Raw genomic sequence first — 19,071 nt, 5'->3', positions numbered from 1 at the left:
ATAACAATAAATTCACAAGGTGTGTACCTTTCAGCGACAACGAGTTGTCTGATAATTCCACTTTCCTTGGGAACCCTGGCTGAAACGAATACAGGTTTTCTTAATCCTATTTTACTCACTAATATTAATCTCAGTACCACATAGAAAACACACCCTTCTCTATATTTGCAGGGTACAAGTGACTATGAAGGGTTAAAGGCACAGGGTTTCCAAAGACGCCTAAGAAGCCAAGGCTAGGAGACCAGAAGGAAGGCAAGAGCCTCTTTACATTGGTGACATAGTGAGGTGCAGAAGAAGCCAGAGTAGCAGTGGTGGGCATCACAGACTGGAGAGCAGAGGCATTGAGCTGAGTCCAGCTGTAGAGACAAAGAGGGCAGGGCCAGATCCAGATGAAGGAACAAGGAACGGGACGAAGGGCAGGTCCAGATGAACAGGGGGACAGGTGATCACACTTGAATAGGAATGGAGCCAGGCTGAAGACCAGGAAAGTCAGAGCTCCCTGCCTCTTGGTTCCTGAAGTACGTGTCAGGTGTCAGATGGCAGCTGGGAGGGGCCCCTGTCATCAGAGCGCTGAGTGCCAACCTTCTTGCTGGGCCCAAGTGACAGAGTCGCACCCTCTCTTTGGTCTTAAAAGTCTCAGGAATAAGTAAGTCCTTTATGTCTGTGCTGCACGGGTGGTGCCAGACAGATGGTGTTGTTCTCACGTCCTCCCAGGTACACAGGCATCTTCCATCCTCAAAACGGCATCCAAAGCTATTTATGAGATGGAGTCTTTCAGGGAAAGGCACAGCCTGAGAAACCACTGTTTCTTGAAACATGGAGTCACTGAGAGAGAGAGCGGCAGCCTGCTGTTGATATCAACATGGAGGGACCTCCCTAACAGGACAAAATCCATGGCTCAGAACTTCAGGAGTCTCAGCACCAAACAGGGATATGGATATGCAAATTGACCTTTGTAACACCGGATTCTGTGTTACCCCCTTGGTACAGTTTGCGAGCCACTGTACCGTATGCAAGTCGGGCAAGGGCCTGGAGATTGAAAGAACACACAAGAGACCTGGGTCATTCGAAAGGAGATCAGCTGAATGCTGCTTATTCAACTTTGGGGAAATCCTATTATACCTAGCTGCTGCACAAGGATTTCCACCCAGGCAGTTGGGAAATTACCATACCAAAGATGAAACAATGCCCTACAGCTGATCACCAGGCGAGGCAGAGGGAGCATAGGAACAAACAGGATATTTTAGCTGGCTGACCAGAAACTGTCCTCAAGATACACCCCAGGAGCAAGGGTAGACCTGGGCCCTACAAACCTTACCTGTTACTTCCCCCCAACAAGACAGAGTCACCTAGTGTGGCTCCAGGGAATCCCTTCCCTACCACTCTGCTCACGTGGTCACTGAAGACGCCCTCTGACCACCTGTGCATTTGCTGGCTCCCCCAGTTCCTTTTCTGGAGACTTTCTCAGAGGAGACTGGGCCTTGAGTCTTTGCCAGGAGCAGGTGGAATTGTCATCCTGTGGCTCGAGGTTGCTTCTGATGCTAGGTCTACTTTACATGGGCGACATGGGCTGTGTTGCCCTTCCTCGGATCCCAGAACTGTAGGTGCCCATGTTCACAGCCTCCACATTCTACTTTCGTTTCTTGAGAATTAAAGGTCACATGTTTCTATTTCAATTGAATTGGGAATTTTTCTAGATACCATTGTGGGAAGGAAAGCTCAGCTCATCTCAAAGCAGAACGGCTTATCAGTTAGGCCTCAGTGGGCCCTTTGGCTTGCTCCACAGCACGTCCAAAGAAGAAGTATCCACGATCCACTTTCCACGTCTCACTGACTTGTCTGCACGCTTTCTCTCTGGTTAGATGACTCACTAATTTGAGAAGCATGTTTCTGTGTCTTCATGTAGGACCTGATAAAAGCCTCTAACTGACTTAATCACATCAGAACCTTTGGATCCACCGCTAATAACTTCCTTCCAGGTTCCTATCTGTGCATTAATCATTGCTTTTGAAAAATAACATTTATCAGTTCTTTCACAGTTCATCCGGGTTTGCTTTTGGTCAGTCCTGGCTTGTCTGTGTTTTGGAACACATGCAGGTGAACAGTTCCTTATCCAGTGTAGGCAGGGTGTTTCTGTCCAGGTTTTCCTCCCAGCTGCCCATTGGGTTGAGATATCAGTAAGCTAACCCAGGGTCAGCGGCTTTTGGAGAAGCAAGCTGAGTCTCCGTTTCTTCAGCTCAAATGCATAGTGTGTGTGTGTGTGTGTGTGTGTGTGTGTGTGTGTGTGCATGTGTGCGTGTGTTGTAGGTGTTTGGAGACGTTCCCCATGTGTATCTATTAGGTGCCCAGAACCCATTGCTCTGCCTTCCCACTCTGTAATTCTCCAAGACAGCTGGAATTGGGTGGGGATAGCATCGTCATGTTCCTTCCCCCCAGGATGAACTTCATTCAGGTCAAGAGGCCAGCCTTTGCACATGCGACACTCCCAGCAGGTAGCATAGATGGACCAAGATTCCGATGGACACAACTTGCAGGGCCCACGCTGATCTGTGTAAAGTGCACAGTTATTCCAGTGTGGGCAAAAAATGTGCAGACATTCTTGCTTTCAAAACAAGGGATGGGTGGGTAAATGTGATGCCTCAGGGTTGCAAAATATGTATCTGGCACTTCAAAACTCCACAGGTCAGTGCAAACAAAACACTGCTGTAGAGGAGAGGCCCAAGGAGAGTCTCAGCCTTTGTCTATCTCGCCCCTCTCTGGGATTATTCTCTTACTGCCGGGGTTATCATGGCGAAAGGCACGGAGCCATGTCTTGGACCCAGCCTCACAACTACATCGCTGTTTGAGTTTCTTATGAGTCCACATCTTACCAAACTGGAACTCTACCGATCTGTGTGGTTTCCTGGTTTGTCTTCTTAGCAGAACTATCAGCCCATTGTCTTCATCTGCTCTGTTCAGCTGTATTTCTCTCTTATTTCTCTCCCTTAAGATTGCCCATAACCCACTTAAATTTCTTCCAATAAGGTTTTTTTTTTTTCAATGATCCTTCAGGCAAAGCTTGCTTCCTCTCCTGGAATTCTCTAGTGAAGCATTGTTATTCTCTGCTTCATCACCAGATAAAAGCTTTCTAGAGCCCCACCACCAACAGATTTGTGGTCATCTGTTTAGGTACAACTTCTCTTGACCCTCACTGAGCTTGGAACATCATAGAGCACGTACAAAGTCATGCTCCCTATAGACTGATTGAAGACCATTCTTCCTTTGACTGTGTAAATGATTGGCAGTCACTGTCAAGAGCTGGATGTGAGGGAATTGCCAGGGAAACCAAAGAATAGCACTTGCCGTCTGCTCTGGGAAATGCTTAAACCTACCCTAGACTAAAGTGGAAACACAGGTTCATAAAATGTGCTTTTCCCAATTTAGTCACACCACAGGTTTAAAGATGAATACATTTCCAGATGATTGCCTAATTAAAGGGACTCTGGAGAAAGTTGCATTTTTGCTCTTCTTCAGATTCTACAAGCAAGATAGAAACAAAGACCCTCTACCTGGAGCAGGTTTGAGTCAACAGAAACTGTTGGCCAGAGAGTTCTAAAGAGCTCAAGTCATTTTAACCAGCGAAGCTCAGCCCTAGTGTATTTAGATAAGCCAGATCATTTAAAAGAGATCACAGTTGTGATGACAGATCATTCAAACTTCAGAGAAGTGAGGCTCCTAACTGCTTAGACACTTAGCGCCCTAGCAGAGCGCTAAGCAGCCTTTGCCAAGAAGAGCAATTACGGCTGGGATATGTTTCGTTTTGCTTCATCTTGGATCATTATTGCTTTGCAGTTTCTCAAATGAGAATTGCAGCAAAGGGTTTCCTGCAGCCAGGCAGAAGCCACGCCACATCTGTCTGGTTGGCTTTTCAACCATGAGTAGGGAAAGGTTGTCAGAGCAAGACACAAAACGGACAGGTAAAACAGGCCACTTATACTATTTATGTTGATTATGTGACTTAATAATGTTTCAAAATATTGGCTTTAATAGAAAAGGCTATTAGTATTGATTTCAAAGGTTCCTTTTTTCTTTCTTTTAAACGTGTTTACCAGAACACGTGAAACTCCATAGGCCTTCTATTTCTATCACAGAGTGCAGTTCTAAGCAGAAACTTCCAGGAAGGCTATATTAGACCTTATGTTATTCAAAAATAACTCGATTTCTTTCCTGAAATGTACTAACCTAGGATTTCATTTTGTCAAATAATAAACAACAAGGCTGATTTCTTTCAGTACAAATAGAAAGAAGTAGAAAGGCAAAGAACGAAGTGAGCAACATCGAATTTCTGGGCATTAATTTTAATATGTGGTTTTAAAAACACACCACACTGGCACCCCAGATTTGAGCTTCGGGTGGAAGACTGTTTGGGGGTGAGACTGATCCTTTGTCCATCAGCATGACGGGCGCGAGAATGGATAGATTGCCTATATCAGCTCATCAGAATGCAGCCCCATGGCCACCACGGAGCAGATGTTTCTTTTTGTGCCGTGTTGATAGAGAAATGGACAAGGGACATTTAAAATTCACTGTGGAGAGACTCTATATTATAATGAATCTCATTAATAGTGATTAAGTTTTTTTTCTTCTCCCCAGCTACCATGGTTAATACCGTCCCTTTTATAGGTCAGAAGGCTGACACAGTCGCCCGCCAGCAGCTGCTGTCACCGTTCCGTCTTAAGAACGTTTCTCATGCTTAAAGCAACTTCGAAACCAAAAATGTTTATTTCCTTATAAATTTGCCAAATTCACACTGGAGATTTTTTAAAAAAAAAATAATATAATGAGTGCACGTGGAAAAACATACAGGGTCCTCAAGGTCACCTGTGACTTTTAATTGCCATTGCAAGCAGGTGGCAGCCAACGTAACTAACCATTCCGCTTATTTGACTAGAAAATGCTTCTGGAGTTTATGGTGGAATAGCATGACCACCATATCAGTGCTCAGATAATGTCTGGCAAGGACAGTGGGATGTCCCTTTGTGTTGAGGGACAACGTGGCAGGTTCTAGCTGTGGGGTAGAGCTTGGAATGCTGGGATCTGAGGGCTCCTCACCTCCACTCACAGGTGCAGACTTTGTTCCCGGGGCCTACAAAGTGGAGCCCTGCCTCACGTGAGGACTCCCGCACTGTGGGGGACACCATGCCGGGGGGCAGGGGTGCATTAGTGGAGCAGAGCTTCTGCTCCATTAACCCAGCCAGCCCTGCCCTTCCCAAGCGCCACCGCCTTTGTGACACGGCAATCACTCGCGCAGCTCTCGAATGCTAATGCCAACCTAATTATATATTTTGGCTTCCGTTTTGGTGATAGGCTGTGCTTAAGTAAAATTTAGTACCGTCTTATGCGTTCCTACAGCTGGGTAATTACAAGGCATTTCAGTTTGGGGGGCAGGAAATTAATGATACGGAGATGAGGAGCTATTTAAAGAAGGCCATCCTCTGTTCTTACGTGACCCGCTCCTGGAAGCAAGTTAAACCCTGGGCGAAATGGAGCCCTACAGGAGAGCAAGGTAGCACAGTTAGGATTTAACTTTCGAATCAGGATCAACAGTTATCCATCCCGTCCACATCCCTCTGGGGAAACTGAGTCAATTGAATTCTGAGGTAGAGCTGGACCAGGAAGGTTTGGGCAAGTTTAAAGCTGGGAACATGTAAGTCTCAAGTCTTTGTAATCTCTTGATTGATGAAAGAGATTATAAAATATGAAGGGCAGGGAAACGTCTTTGAAACCATCCCATTGGGGGATTATTGAAATATTTTCTAACTACGCGCACATCCAAATAGACCGACACTTTGTATACACAACAATCAAAGGCAGTTGGGCTGTGTTGTTATCCTGGTATGAAAATCCGGCACTCACAGTTCTCACAGACAGGAGAACCTGCAGCCTTTTAGATCCACGGATGCTGCACGGAGCCTGTGGGTAATCAGCTGTAGCTGATGCTCCTTCCCCGATTAACAAGCAAACCCAAGTCAATGAAGCCTTTCAAGCCACACTGCGTCTTGCTTTACAGCAGAAACAGGCTGCTATGTCTTGGTGTTATTATTGTTATTTCTTTAACGAGACTGGTTTCTATAGAGGAATGCATCCATACTCTATGTTGAGGTAGGGACGATCAAATATACCATCTAATCCCAGGTGAGTACATTCTGGAAGAAAGCTGTTATTGAGGAAAATAAACCCCACTCAGAAGTCAGAGCATATGTGGAGGGGGAAGGGAAGGCCAGCACACCATACTAAATGAATCTGTTCTTGTGTCTTCCTTGGGTGAAAAAGTACTTGGTCTTTTGTGGTTTAGTGTTTTCCTCAACATACAGGCATAGGAACAATTATGTCCCTTCTGGCTGTTTCAGAAACCCTGTGAAAACATGGAGAAGTGGGACTCCCCAGCTTCCTTTGCTCCATCAATGGCAGCCCTGGGCAGGGATCTTCTTAAGCTACTCTGAAGAGCTCCCTTTCTAACAAGTGTGTGATCACTTAGAGTATGAGTGTGTACCTGTGATGACTGTGTGCATTTGTCTGAAGTACACATTAGTGCCTGTCTGTGACTGAGTGTGTGGCTGTGTACCTGTGTGCCTGTGGTACCTATAGGTGAGTGTATGACTGTACGTAAGATCGAGCATGACTATACTAGTTTGTTCCCGGGAAGTGTCTGAGAGCCAGGGACTCCTCATCCCTGATCTATCTTCTGAGGTCCCCCTGGCTCCCTAGAATTTGTACCTTCACTGAATCACCTAGAGGTTTTTGTCTCCTTTAGAGTTAAAATTTGGAGAAGCTACCAATGCTGTCTGTCCAGGGCCAGCTCAGATACTTTCTCTATCATCTTAAGAGGCATCTTGGGACCTTACCCTCCTTTTTTGGAAGGACATCTGTCATGGTGGGGTAAAGCCTGCTTAGAGATACTTCCCAAGACTGAATTGCAGAGGCTTGAGACAATAAGCTTACATTCATAGCTCCAAGGACAGGGAACAAACTTAACTTTCTAGGGGAGGAATCCTGGTGACAAGAACTTTTCATAGGGTCACATGATGTGGGATAATGCTCTTGTACCCTGTAAAGATTTGTCACTCATATTGGTTTAATAAAAGGCTGGTTGGCCAGTAGCCAGACAGAAAGTATGGGTGGGGGTGGAGTGACCAGATTAGGAGAATTCTGGCAAGAAGAAAGGCTCAGTCTGTTGCCACCCAGATGCAGAGGAAGCAAGATGAAAATGCTGCACTGATCAAGGTACCAAGCCATGTGGCTAAACATAGATAAGACTTATGGTTTAGTTTAACTTGTAAGAGCTAATTAATATTAAGCCTGAGCCAATAGACCAAACAGTTTATAATTAATATAAGCTTCTGTGTGTTACTTTGGGACTGAACGGTTGCAGGACCATGTGGGAAAGAAACTCTGTCTATAAACGACACCAACATGGGGCAACTCATCCACATAAAACCTGAGAGAGCTTGGAAAGGAATTATAGACACAAAAGAACAGAGTTAAGCATGGCTTCTTGGTAACAGTATTTTCTCAGGTGGGCTCTGTTTGCTAGAGACAAGGTGTCTCCTACTGACTCATCATTAGTAGCAAAACCTCGCAGCTCTTTTAAGAGGTCCTGCCGCCTAAGACTTAATTGGTATTTATGAATAGCCAGCAGCATGCTTCTTGGTGGTGGCAGGGACTTTGAAAATCCACAGAGTTCTAGCAATAAACATGGCTCCTGCCAGTACCTCTGCCATGAAGTCAGAATCTCAGCAAGCTAAGGAATGGGGTGGAGTCAGCTGCCAAAGCTTAACTTTAATCTTAGCCATATAGCTTAGCAAATTAAAGACTCCTGTGGTCAGAAAAAGAGGGCTACAGTAGAGACAAATTCAGTAAATAAATACCCTCTAAACAGTTTACAGTATGTTTAAAAATATAAGTAGACTTGGAAGAGAAAAGAAAAAGGATCGAGAAAGTTCTTAAAAAAGAAAGAGAGTAGTTAGGTGTGGAGGCGCCACACTTTTAATCCCAGCACTTGGGAGACAGAGGCAGAATCTCTGTGAGTTCAAGGGCAACCTGGTCTACAGAATGAGTTCCAGGACAGCCAAAGATACACAGAGAAACCCTTTCTCAAAAATACAAAAATTTAAAATAAAAAGCAAAGAAATAGAGTAAAAAAAAAAAAACAAAATTAAAGCCATGTAAAGATGGAAAATACACAGAGAATCTGGATCCCGAATGTTATTATGTTGTCTTTGAATTGCTTGACTTCTGAGAAAGAAGCAGGAGCTGCTAAAAGACATTTGATTATAAAAGCTGCTGGATTAATCCAACACATATATTTTGAAAATGCTTGACTTCAAAATCTAAATCAAAAGATATTTACTTTGTAGAAGAGATTTTGCTTTTGTTTCCACAGGAAATGAGAGACTGTGGATTCATTCTGGATTAAGAAAAATAAGGTTTGATCAAGGAAGAGCCCCTGAAAAATCTCCAATAGGAGCAGATGGCCCAGATGACCCAACATTTCAGAGGACCTCTGTTGGAGTTTCCTCTGAGTTCTATATCTAGAACAGCCTCAAGACTGCTGGCTGATATGATTCAGGCTCACAGAATACTCCAGTTAGCATTTGACCAAAATCCTAAATGTTCTTTGTGTCCCATAAGATTATCAGCACTCCCAATCAGCAGGATGTAGCCTAGAAAACAACACCCATATTCCCCTCCCCCAACACAGTGGATTATGAATGTTTACCTTTATTTAGAGTGTTGGTTATAAGTTGTTGTGGATAACGGTCAGGGAAAAAGCTAAACCAAGGAGATTAGATTCAGAGTTTTTGTTTTGTAAAGGAAAAAAGGAGAAGTGTTGTGGGATAACGCTCTTGGACTCCATAAAGATTTGTCACTTGTATTGGTTAAATAAAATGCTGATTGACCAGTGGCCAGGCAGGAAGTATAGGCAGGGAGACCAGACTAGGAGAATTCTGGGAAGGGGAAAGGCTCAGTCTACAGTTGCCACCCAGATGCAGAGGAAGCAAGATGAAAGTGCTGCACTGATAAAAGGTACCAAGTCACGTGGCTAAACATAGACAAGAATTATGGATTAATTTAAGTTGTAAGAATTAGCTAATAATAAGCCTGAGCCAATAGGCCAAACAGTTTATAATTAATATAAGCTTCTGTGTGTTACTTTGGGATGAACGGCAACAGGAGCAGGCAGGACAGAAACTCCGTCTACAGCAAAATATCAAACATTAGTCGACATCTTCTGTACATGTAGGTGGAAGTTTCCCTGTGCCGAGACAACTTCCCAAATAACCAACATGGAAACTCTATATTAATTAAAAATGCCCAGCCAATAGTTCAGGCTTGTTACTAACTAACTCTTTTACTTAAATTAATGCTATTTCTTATCTATGCTTTGCCACGTGGCTTGGAACCTTTTCTCAGTACAATGTGCCCATCTTGCTCTTTTTGCATCTGCTGGTGACTCCCTGCCTCCCCCTTCTCATCCCAGTATCCTCAGTTGAATTATCGCACCTAACTTTATCCTGCCTTGCTATAGGCCAGTCAGCTTCTTCATTAACCAATGAGCGTAATACATATTCATCGTGCTCAGAAGGTTTATTCCGCAGCATGTACATCCTCTTTCCATCTCTCCCTTCAGTGTGTTTTGTCCCCAGGGGAGCCATCCACCCTGGTAGGGTGCACTGGGTCTTACCTGCCACCTCTACGGCTCTCACTGGGGCCTCAGACAAAGAAGTCAGGGAGCAGAGACGTGACTTTGGTGCACTGATGCAGGTGTTTATATCTTTTACTGTAAGAGGTACCCAAAGGACACATAAAGCATCATCTGTAGCATGTCCCCAAATTCTGATAATGAGGCCCCTTTCTATACCTTGACTCAGAGATGAGAGTCTGTAGGCATGAGAAGAGTCTTATGGAAGAGTCTACTACAAAATGAGCAGGCAGGGCTGCAGGTTTTGGCGGACTTATACTTCTGTGGTCTCTTACCTACTCGAGAATCTCAATTCCACATATTGCCTTCCAAAAGCAATTCAGGGGTGTTGCTTAGAAAAGACAATGACTAGGAGCTTTTCCCTCTCTCACTGGACACTATACATTTCAAAACCCTACTTCTCTCTGTCTACAAAAGCAAAGAAACCACCATCTGTGGCTTGGTTCTTTTTCTTTCCATGGAAAAAAAAATATTTCAGCTTCTAATATAAGACCCATCTGTGTTCTGCAAAGTTCAACGGCACTGGTTAAAATCCAGCATCAGTCCTGGTCCTTTCCTGTGCTTAAAGAAAAGAAGGGGAGGCGATATTTCAAAGTAATTCTCTCACAGGCGTGAAATACTGAAGCCCTTGATTAAATTTTGCAGCCTCTGATTACATTAGAAGCATGAAATATGAGTTTCTCCTGAGGTAGCAATGGGTAGCTAGTTAATTTATCTGCACCGCAGCTGTGTTTTCTGGTGTCTGGGCCTCTCTGTCCACTCCCAGGAAGATAAATAAGGAAGGTGTGCAATCAGCAGGTGATATAGAGGCGGCAGGAAATAGAAGAGGAACCACTCGATTGCTTCTAGAACCTATTTTACATCTCCACCTCACATTATTCTTCATCATTGTAAGGGGTTGCTGGCTCTTCAGTTCACTTTTCCCTGCAGACTGTCCTGCTATGGCTCCCTCATAACACTCCAGCAAGCTGCTCACTTATGCGTCCACAAGCCGACACTCTCCATAGTGATGTTAGACCTTGCTTTCTTTGTGACTGACACAGTCCAAGTCACCCAAATCTTCCCATTTATAGGTCTAACCTGAACTTCTATGCGAAAGAACAGTAGCCATTTCCAGCAGATGACAGTGTGGACTTCACGAATTTTACATCTCCACATGCCTGGTGCCTGGAACTTACCATATTGCTATGAGCTATTTAAGTGTGCACAGGGCAAGGAATAAGAGAGTCAATTCGGTCATTCCAGACACCCAACAACGACACGTTGTCTGAGTGACATAGAGATATGCTCACAGAAGAAGCAACAATTTGGATGTCCTGAGTGACATGCGGCATTGAAGCGAGGTACTAACGGTAGAATATGCCCTCTCCTGAGAGATGCTTAGGAATGCTAATTCTCCCATGGCCTTGTCCCTGGACACAGCTTTAAGTGTTTGCTCACTTGGCCTTGGAGTCCTCTTTCCAATCAGATGTATTAAGTTCGTATTTCACACAAAGTGGAGAGAACATGACCAGTCCCACAGCAGCGTGCTGGTCGCCACCTTCACCCCAAGTGCAGACACAAGATCTGTGGAACCAAGATGAATGATACCCTGATGAAGAAGCCTAAGACTGTCTGTCCAGCATGAACGTAGACTCGAGACTGCCCAGCATGAAGTAGACCTGAGATTGCCCAGCATGAAGTAGACCTGAGATTGCCCAGCATGAAGTAGACCTGAGACTGCCCAGCATGAAGGTAGACCTGAGACTGCCCAGCAGGAAGGCAGACCTGAGACTGTCCAGCATGAAGGCAGACCTGAGACTGCCCAGCATGAAGGCAGACCTGAGACTGCCCAGCATGAAGTAGACCTGAGACTGCCCAGCATGAAGGTAGACCTGAGACTGCCCAACAGGAAGGCAGACCTGAGACTGTCCAGCATGAAGGCAGACCTGAGACTGCCCAGCATGAAGGCAGACCTGAGACTGCCCAGCATGAAGGTAGACCTGAGACTGTTCAGCATGGAGGTAGACCTAAGGCTGTCCAGCATGAACGTAGACCAGTCTCCTGCATTTCTTCACCCAGCATCTCTGGTCTGTTGGGTGGAGTCAATTTACAGCTATAGCATCTATTAATCTGGGAGAAAATCAAGGGAACAATTGAGACCAAATCTTGTCTCATTTAAGAGGTGGATGCCCACTCCACATGAGTCCCTTTGTCCTTAAAGGCTGTGCATCTTCTTCCCAGCTTCTTACTACAGCTCTCTCTCTCTTTCTCTCTCTCTCCCCATGGCAGACAGGTGCTTCCTCCCCAGAATTCTCTTCTTTTTCTGCTCTCTTTCCTTAATCTGAAAGCATGTGCAACGTCTCCAGGGGACCTTACTGGTGAGGAAATAATGTTTAGGTTTTCCATGAGGGAATGCTGGGATGCTGAGAAGTTTATCTGTTTACTCTAGAGCGAGGGAAACAACTGGCCAAGGCTTCCATCCCGATGGATCAGGGAGTTTACTGGAGTCCCTTACAGGAATGCGTGTGACTCCAGTAGCTGCATTACCCATTGGTTCTATCCCAACCCAGACAGTAACTTAAGAAAGCTACACGGCTGGAGATTCGTGCACAGCTTGCACATGGCCCCGCCACCAATGCGTCTCCGCTACCCAGAAGTGGTGTAGTACTTACGTGAGCTCACCCAGGGCCCTCGTGAGTCCTGCAAGTCCCTGTGCATTTCATGGGGTTTGGAACCCCTCGCTGTCAGAATGAGGAAACGTTCACACTGATATATTTCTGCATAGGGTCCTCAGAAGGAAACTAAAACACAGCAGGTGAGACATCTTTGGCCTTTCCTGGACGCTCCAGGACCCCAGTTGATGGGGCAGAGACTGAGTCTTTACACTGTGTATTAGAATCGGTCCTTGAAAGTCAAAAGTGGCCACCCATTGTGACTGACAGCCGAAAGAGCAGAGAAGGAAGACCATTGTCCTTAGGACCAGCTTGTCCATAGCTGTGTGACCCAAAGGAGGTCAGTGGTCTCCTAGAGATTCTTAGAAAAATACTAAAGGGATCCCAGCAAACAGGGTGACCATGATGAAAAAGTTTGCCAAACACTAACGAAAGGCAGTGTATGGTCCATTCATTGAAGGGTAAAGCGAGACACTTCGAGATGACAGCTGAGCACCATCCAGAATGTGGCCTTCGAAGGAACTGCTGGGGAAAGGTTACTAAGGGGGCATGCCTTTGCCTTGCTGACAGCCTTCAGTTGTCAGGTTTCCTGTCTGGCTTTACAGAGGGAGTGCTAGAGACAGATCCCCACACAGCTGAGCATGCCCCCTGTGTTCTGAAGGGAGATGGATGTGTGAGCTGCAACCAATCAACCAGAACAGAGACCAAAGATAGAGGCAACGGAGAGCCCCCAAATGCCGCCCCTCCCCTGCCACCCATTACTCTCTAAATCCCCACACAGGAGGGTGCAAGATTCACAGTTGGCATCAAACCGTGATGGGTCTGTCAGTCCAAGTAAGAGCCAGGAAAAACAAAAGAACAAAATTGATGAAATAAATAACGGAAATAACATGTCACCTAGTATTAGAAAGATACATCTTCATCTGGAAGTCACAGAAATTTACTGCCCTCTCGGCATGCGCTGCCGCATAACCATATATTACCACATGCTTTACTGACGTGTCTTCTGACTGTCACCGTCGTTGGCATGCATAAAACTTGTGCCCACGTTTTGATGAGGCGCTGCCTCAAATCCCTGCCAGAAGAAGAGCAGAGATCAATCAAAACACGAATGAAATATGTAGGAGCTGCTGCTGAGCTTTGAGGGCTGGAGAAGCAAGCAAGGCCAGGCTTGGGGCCTAAAGGTGAGGAAAACAGAGTAAGCGAGGATGAACCGTGCTGGACCATCTCCTCACAGGCAGACACTGAGGACGAACCGGAGCACGTACACTTAGTGAGGGCCTAGCTTCAATATTCAGAGCAATTTCAAATAAGACGGTCACTACTCATATTTTTAAGATGAGAAATTTGAGACTCAGAGCACAAGACTTGGGGTACACTGTTCTCCCTGTGTAACCAAGCGGTATCAGGCTAAATGGCTTCAAGCCGCAGAACTGCTTCTGTCACAGTCCTGGGGACCACAGTGTGAACACATTCCCACCAGACAATAGCATAATGCTCTGAACCTCACCTGACTTCCCAGAACCCCTAAAAATTTGGCTTTTAACCCCATAACTTTACCCTGTTTGGGCCATGTGGCTTCTCCCAGAGTCTGTCTTCACATAGCTTCCTTCCTATAAGGATACAGCCAGATAGGATTAGGGCCCAGCCCACTTCAGGGTATCTGCCTCTTAGCTCTACCAGTAACACCCACAGCATGTGGATTTCCAGGTGTGGCTGCCTAGAGACAGGGGTTATGGCATCAACGTGTCTGTATTGAAATGACTCCACCTGCCCACAGACCACAGTCTGGTCCCAGGTTTCCAGTTACACACGACTGGATGTCCAGAGGCTGAACTCAGGTTCTGGTTGTGTGACTCTCAGGGGTAGGTGAGAGAGGAAAAAGGCTCGTGAGAATAGAACGCAGAAGTGAGCTAGGATTTCACATGCTGGCCAGGCCCTCCCATTGGCTGCCCCATATTTGGTGGTCGCTTATCTTGAGGGGCACCATTTCCCACCTCTGGCTTATTCAAGAGAAATGCTTTGTGGTACCAATAAACCGTTGAAGCTCATCTCTGCACACCTCACTGGAGTCTAGCTTGCCTCCTGTCCAGGAGCACTGCTCCAACCTTCTAGGATGCAGACGTTCCTCAAGGCTTCTTTCTCTTCTTTCTCCTGAGACCGCTATTCTTTCCATGCAAACCCCAGGGGGTAATGGCCACTGTGAGCTTCCTGAGACACGGGCAGGAGCTTTTGAGCCCCTCTTTCTGTCCTGTCTGTTGGTCTCCATTCACAGACTGACCGAGGCTGGAGATGCATAGGAAGGACACTGATGATGGCAGTGCTGGCTGATGTCTATATTGTCAGTTTGGTCGAACAGATCAACACCTGGGGTGTTTGGGCCCGTCTGTGATGGATTTTATGGGGAAGTTAATGGAGAGATGAGTCCTGACGTTAGCATCCTACATGCTAGGTTTGTAGGATGAATAAACTTCTTTAAAAATTGTATTTTTATGTCGCTGCTGTCAATCAAATCTTTCTGCTTCCTGGTCTGCTGAAGCACAAACAAATACTGGCTTCCTGTTTCTGCTACCATGGACTCACCCACCACCCTGCCTTCACCACGATGAACCATACCACCTAAACCTAGAGCCAAAATTAATCCATCAACCCCTTCAAGTTGTTACCAGGTATTCCGTCCCAGCCACCAAATAACTTATTAATATGTTGACAGCAATGGTAGAGGAGCAGCATTCTGTTACAGATGGAAGTGAACAAGGTGGTTACTACAAACTGTAAGACCTCAGACTCCCGGCAGGACACATTTTCCATCTCAAGGAGCCTGGTGTGACAACAAGGAGGCTCTTCCTGCCACCACTGCACCAGCTGTCTGCTGTGAACGGCAGCATCCTTCATCATTTGCATGAGACAAAGCTGGGTATACCAAGAGAGGTGAAGCCACCCAGGGATCCACACAGGCTGAGTCCCAAAGGGCCAGAGGTCTGCTTTCTCCAGGTGAAACCATGCCTTGGGCAGATGCTGGTTTTGTGAATTGGTGTTCCTAGAGTCTGGGACTGTAGATTCTCTGACCATGTGTGATAGGCAGTTATTTTGAGCTATTAAATATTCATTATTAAATATTTAATATTTACCAGGGTTGTTTCTTTCATACAAACTAATTATGCAAAGACCTTTTATTGCCAGGAACTATATGCTGGTGAAGCTAATTAGCATCACAATAACTGCCCCTTGTGTAAGTAGGGCCACGGAAGAGCAGGATAAATATTTAATTGAATGTGGTTTGTGAGCTCACCCTGATTATGCAGTGAGCTCAGCCCAAGGACCCCAGCCGCTTCTCACAAAGAATGAGTGACACAGACCCCTCACTAGGGCACCACAAGACGGCGAGGCACTTTTCAGTGGTGTCCGCTATGAACTGAACTGTACACACCAACGTCCTAAGTCCTTGTACCAGACTCCGCCAATGCCGGTGGAGGAGAAGGATGTGTGAAGAGAGAAGGGATGGGAATGAGGCCTCACCAGCCAGGAAACAACCAGAGACCAGTGGGGAAAACACAGAAAGAGTCAGCCAGTCGACCCCTTGAGGATGCCTTGCTCTGGTCTTTGCTTCCAGAGTTACTCTGCGCTAAGTATCTTCCTCTCACACTGCCGTCCTGGGATGCTTTGTGTGGTACCCACCAAGCCGGTGGCCAAAGCTGCAGACTGGAAACTCTTGCTTTGTCTGGATTAATCTCTTGAGCCCTTCGGCGCCTCCTCGCTCCACATTCAACCCCAGGACCGGGCCTGCCGAGGGGCCCTGCTATGGCCTTCTCATTGCCTGTGACTTTCTGCTTTCACCTGGACTGTAAACAGACATTAAAGCAACAACCTCGTAGAATGTTAGGAAGACCCCAAGATTTGTGGTTGTGTTAAGGTTTTATGGCCTGCTCTGAGAGAAATAAAGATGAAAGGACAAAGGAAAACCTATAAATGTTTGGCGTGGGTTGTAGTGTGTTGAAATAAGACAGAAAGAAAAAGGAAGGAAGGAAAAAAAGAAAGAAAGAGAGAGGGGGTGGAAGGGAGGAAGAGAGGGAAGGCAGGAGGAAGGGAGATACAAACGCACAAAGAAACACATGTGTTTATCTGTTCTCTCTGCAAGCATATTGTTGGCATGTGCTCTTGACCAGACACCGCAAGAGACTGAAAATAGAGAGAGAGAAAAAAATCCAAGTTAGGTCTGATTTTTTCTTTTAATCACTTTCATCCCTTAGCAATTTACATAGCTCTGCCGCCCCTTGGTGGGTTCTGCGTGGCCTGACATAGGCCCACCCCACCTGCCCACCCTCAAAATAAAAAGCATACAAGAGAGCCGGCGTGAGGCTTGGCAAAAGAAGGCTTGCCTCACAAATGCAAGGCCCTGGGTTCAATCCCCTAGTACTACGAAACAAACAAACAATACACAGGTCATGCCAGTGCTTTGACCTCAGACTTACAGAGTAGATTTTAGGCGCTCTCAGAACAACAGCAAAACCCCAAATATGTGTGGGTGATAACAACATCTGCTAATCCAGTGTACTGGGGGCATTCATTCCACAATATACTTATTTTGAAGCTGCTTTCTCTAATAATATACACTGGATGCAGAATGGATGAGTGACAGGCAAGACCTCTGTGCTCGCAGGTGGGTCTGTCCTGTGCAGCTAATGTTTTGGAATAAAAGGCAGGTTGATTTTTTTTTCTGTTGCTGTTGTTTCTGAAAATGACTGTAATTTCAATAAACCTCTAAAATGCCATCTTACCGCCAGTGAGCTCCTCTAGTGACAGATGACAGACGCCACTGGCTGGCAAAGGCTCCGCGCCACTTAGGCAGGTTGCTGTTTGCTCTACCCAGACTCTCTTGTGCCCTGATTTCTAACTGTCTTGGCCCAGGGTATTATGTTTTTGTCTCCATCCGGGCTGTAAGTGAAGTAAAAAGAGTAGAAAATGCCAGAATGTGTTGGTGACAGCAGAGGCAGAAGCAAAAATAGAAAAATCCATTCAAAGCCTGTGGGTCACCAGTCCCAGCCTTCCCAAAGTAGAACACGCGGAAGCGGGAGACTCTGATAAAGCCTGGGCCTCCCTGAGGGCAGCAGGCAGGGCATCTATGCCATCCTGTCCCAGCCTGGGCAGCTTTGTGCCTTCCCAGCACAACCAGATTCATTGTGTCCCTGTTTGTTACTGTTGCAGCCTCTTTATGCCCAGGGGGACTCGCTGGGTGATGATCCTGCTATCTTGTGGGGCACGGGGGCTCCTATCTCCTTCTCACACCTGAACCTAAAGGAGAAAGAGCTGAGGCCACACTTGGCAATGCCGGCCTCAAAGGATTTCCCATTCCTGGTCCCTTCCAAATCTAAAAGAAAAGATAGCTGGCTTTGTCTCTTTGCTCCATCCAGGGAGCCCGTGTCCCTCCCAGGCTGGGCCTGAGCAGAAGAGGGGCTTGCCTTGTCCATTTGAGTCAGGCCCAAGTGTTGCTTGGGCTTGCAAACCCGAGGCACAAAACTTCAGCTGTGGTTGCTTTCTCATTAGGGAAAACCCTCTTTCCGTTACCACAGAGAAGCCTCCCTGGTGAATGTAGCACAGATAAAAGCAGACCCAGAGTGCCAGGCATGTTCTTATTCATGTGCCTCAAAACTGGGGTCAGTCCAGCAAGGTGGCAAAGGAAGGGCCGGCACTCTGCCCTGCACCCGGAGCCCTGTTGTTATTGCCTCAAATCTTCCTCCCTCTTCACGGTTTCTGTCACCACTTTGTTTACATCCTAACCTCACCATCTTGCAAAACTAACTTCTGGAACAATGAAGTGTTTCACTTTCGCGCCCTCTTCCATCTCCTGGTTTCAGCTGATGATTTCCCAGATTTTGCCTATGGCACAGAACAAGGAAGAAAGAAGAAAACTCACGTGGCTCAGGGTGCCTGTTCTGGGCTACGTGCATTTACTTCTTGGTGTCACCAGGTCATGCCCATTCCAAGGGCAGTTCCAGTCACCAGAGTTGTCCAAAGGCAGGCTTTGGTGGGCATGAGCTGTTCCAGCCCATACCCCATTTCCCTCCTTCTCCCACACAGAATGCCTTCAGTAAGGACAGAAGAAACCACACAACCAAATTCCGAGCATCTTCATCCCAGGCTTGCCAGGACAAGACTATTGACATCCCCCAGATGGGAGGCCTGTGTAGGGAAGGGAGCAAGGATTAGAGGAACATCACAAGCGAAGAAAGTCTGGGGGACATGCATAGATCCCTGGATCCAGTGCTACCCGATTTCACATTCCCCCTACAGAAGAGGGGTGAGTGATGAACAGATCCCCTCCAGGGGAGGTGGGTCTGTCTGGCACATCTTCCGCAGAGGTCCACAGGCCTCTTACCTGTGCAGTGTTTCTGCAAGCCAGCCTAGACCTCCACAGAGGGGAGCCCCAGACAACTCTTGAACTTCTTCACTTTCCCCAGGACAGTTGTATTCACCTGTCTGTGGGGTGGGGGTTGCCTTGGGCAGCTAGCACACCAATGACTGCCATACATATGATAGGAATGGCAAAGAGCTGGCATGCTAATCAGTGCACACTCATATTTTACTAAGAAGATTCCAGAAATGGCGCCACAAAGGCAGTTGTGCAGGGCACAGAAACCATGCGTCTATGAGGACACAGGGACTGTGTGTTGAAGC

At 46.4% G+C, this 19,071-nt stretch overlaps 1 long non-coding RNA gene across 1 annotated transcript; it reads right to left on the bottom strand.

Moving 5' to 3' along the window:
- Positions 1–16,292: 16,292 nt before the first annotated feature.
- LOC125414551 (uncharacterized) lies at positions 16,293–18,599 on the bottom strand. Its single transcript, XR_007236299.3, has 2 exons — positions 17,175–18,599; positions 16,293–16,575 (listed from the first exon to the last, which is right to left on the bottom strand). It is a non-coding gene; the product is annotated as an uncharacterized LOC125414551 (long non-coding RNA).
- Positions 18,600–19,071: the final 472 nt, after the last annotated feature.

Source organism: Myodes glareolus, chromosome 23 (genome assembly GCF_982192425.1).
Source record: "Myodes glareolus chromosome 23, mMyoGla1.1, whole genome shotgun sequence".
In the NCBI taxonomy this organism is placed as follows: Eukaryota; Metazoa; Chordata; class Mammalia; order Rodentia; family Cricetidae; genus Myodes; species Myodes glareolus.
The sequence above is the reverse complement of the archived record's forward strand: the minus strand, read 5'-3'. Positions and strand labels throughout refer to the sequence as shown.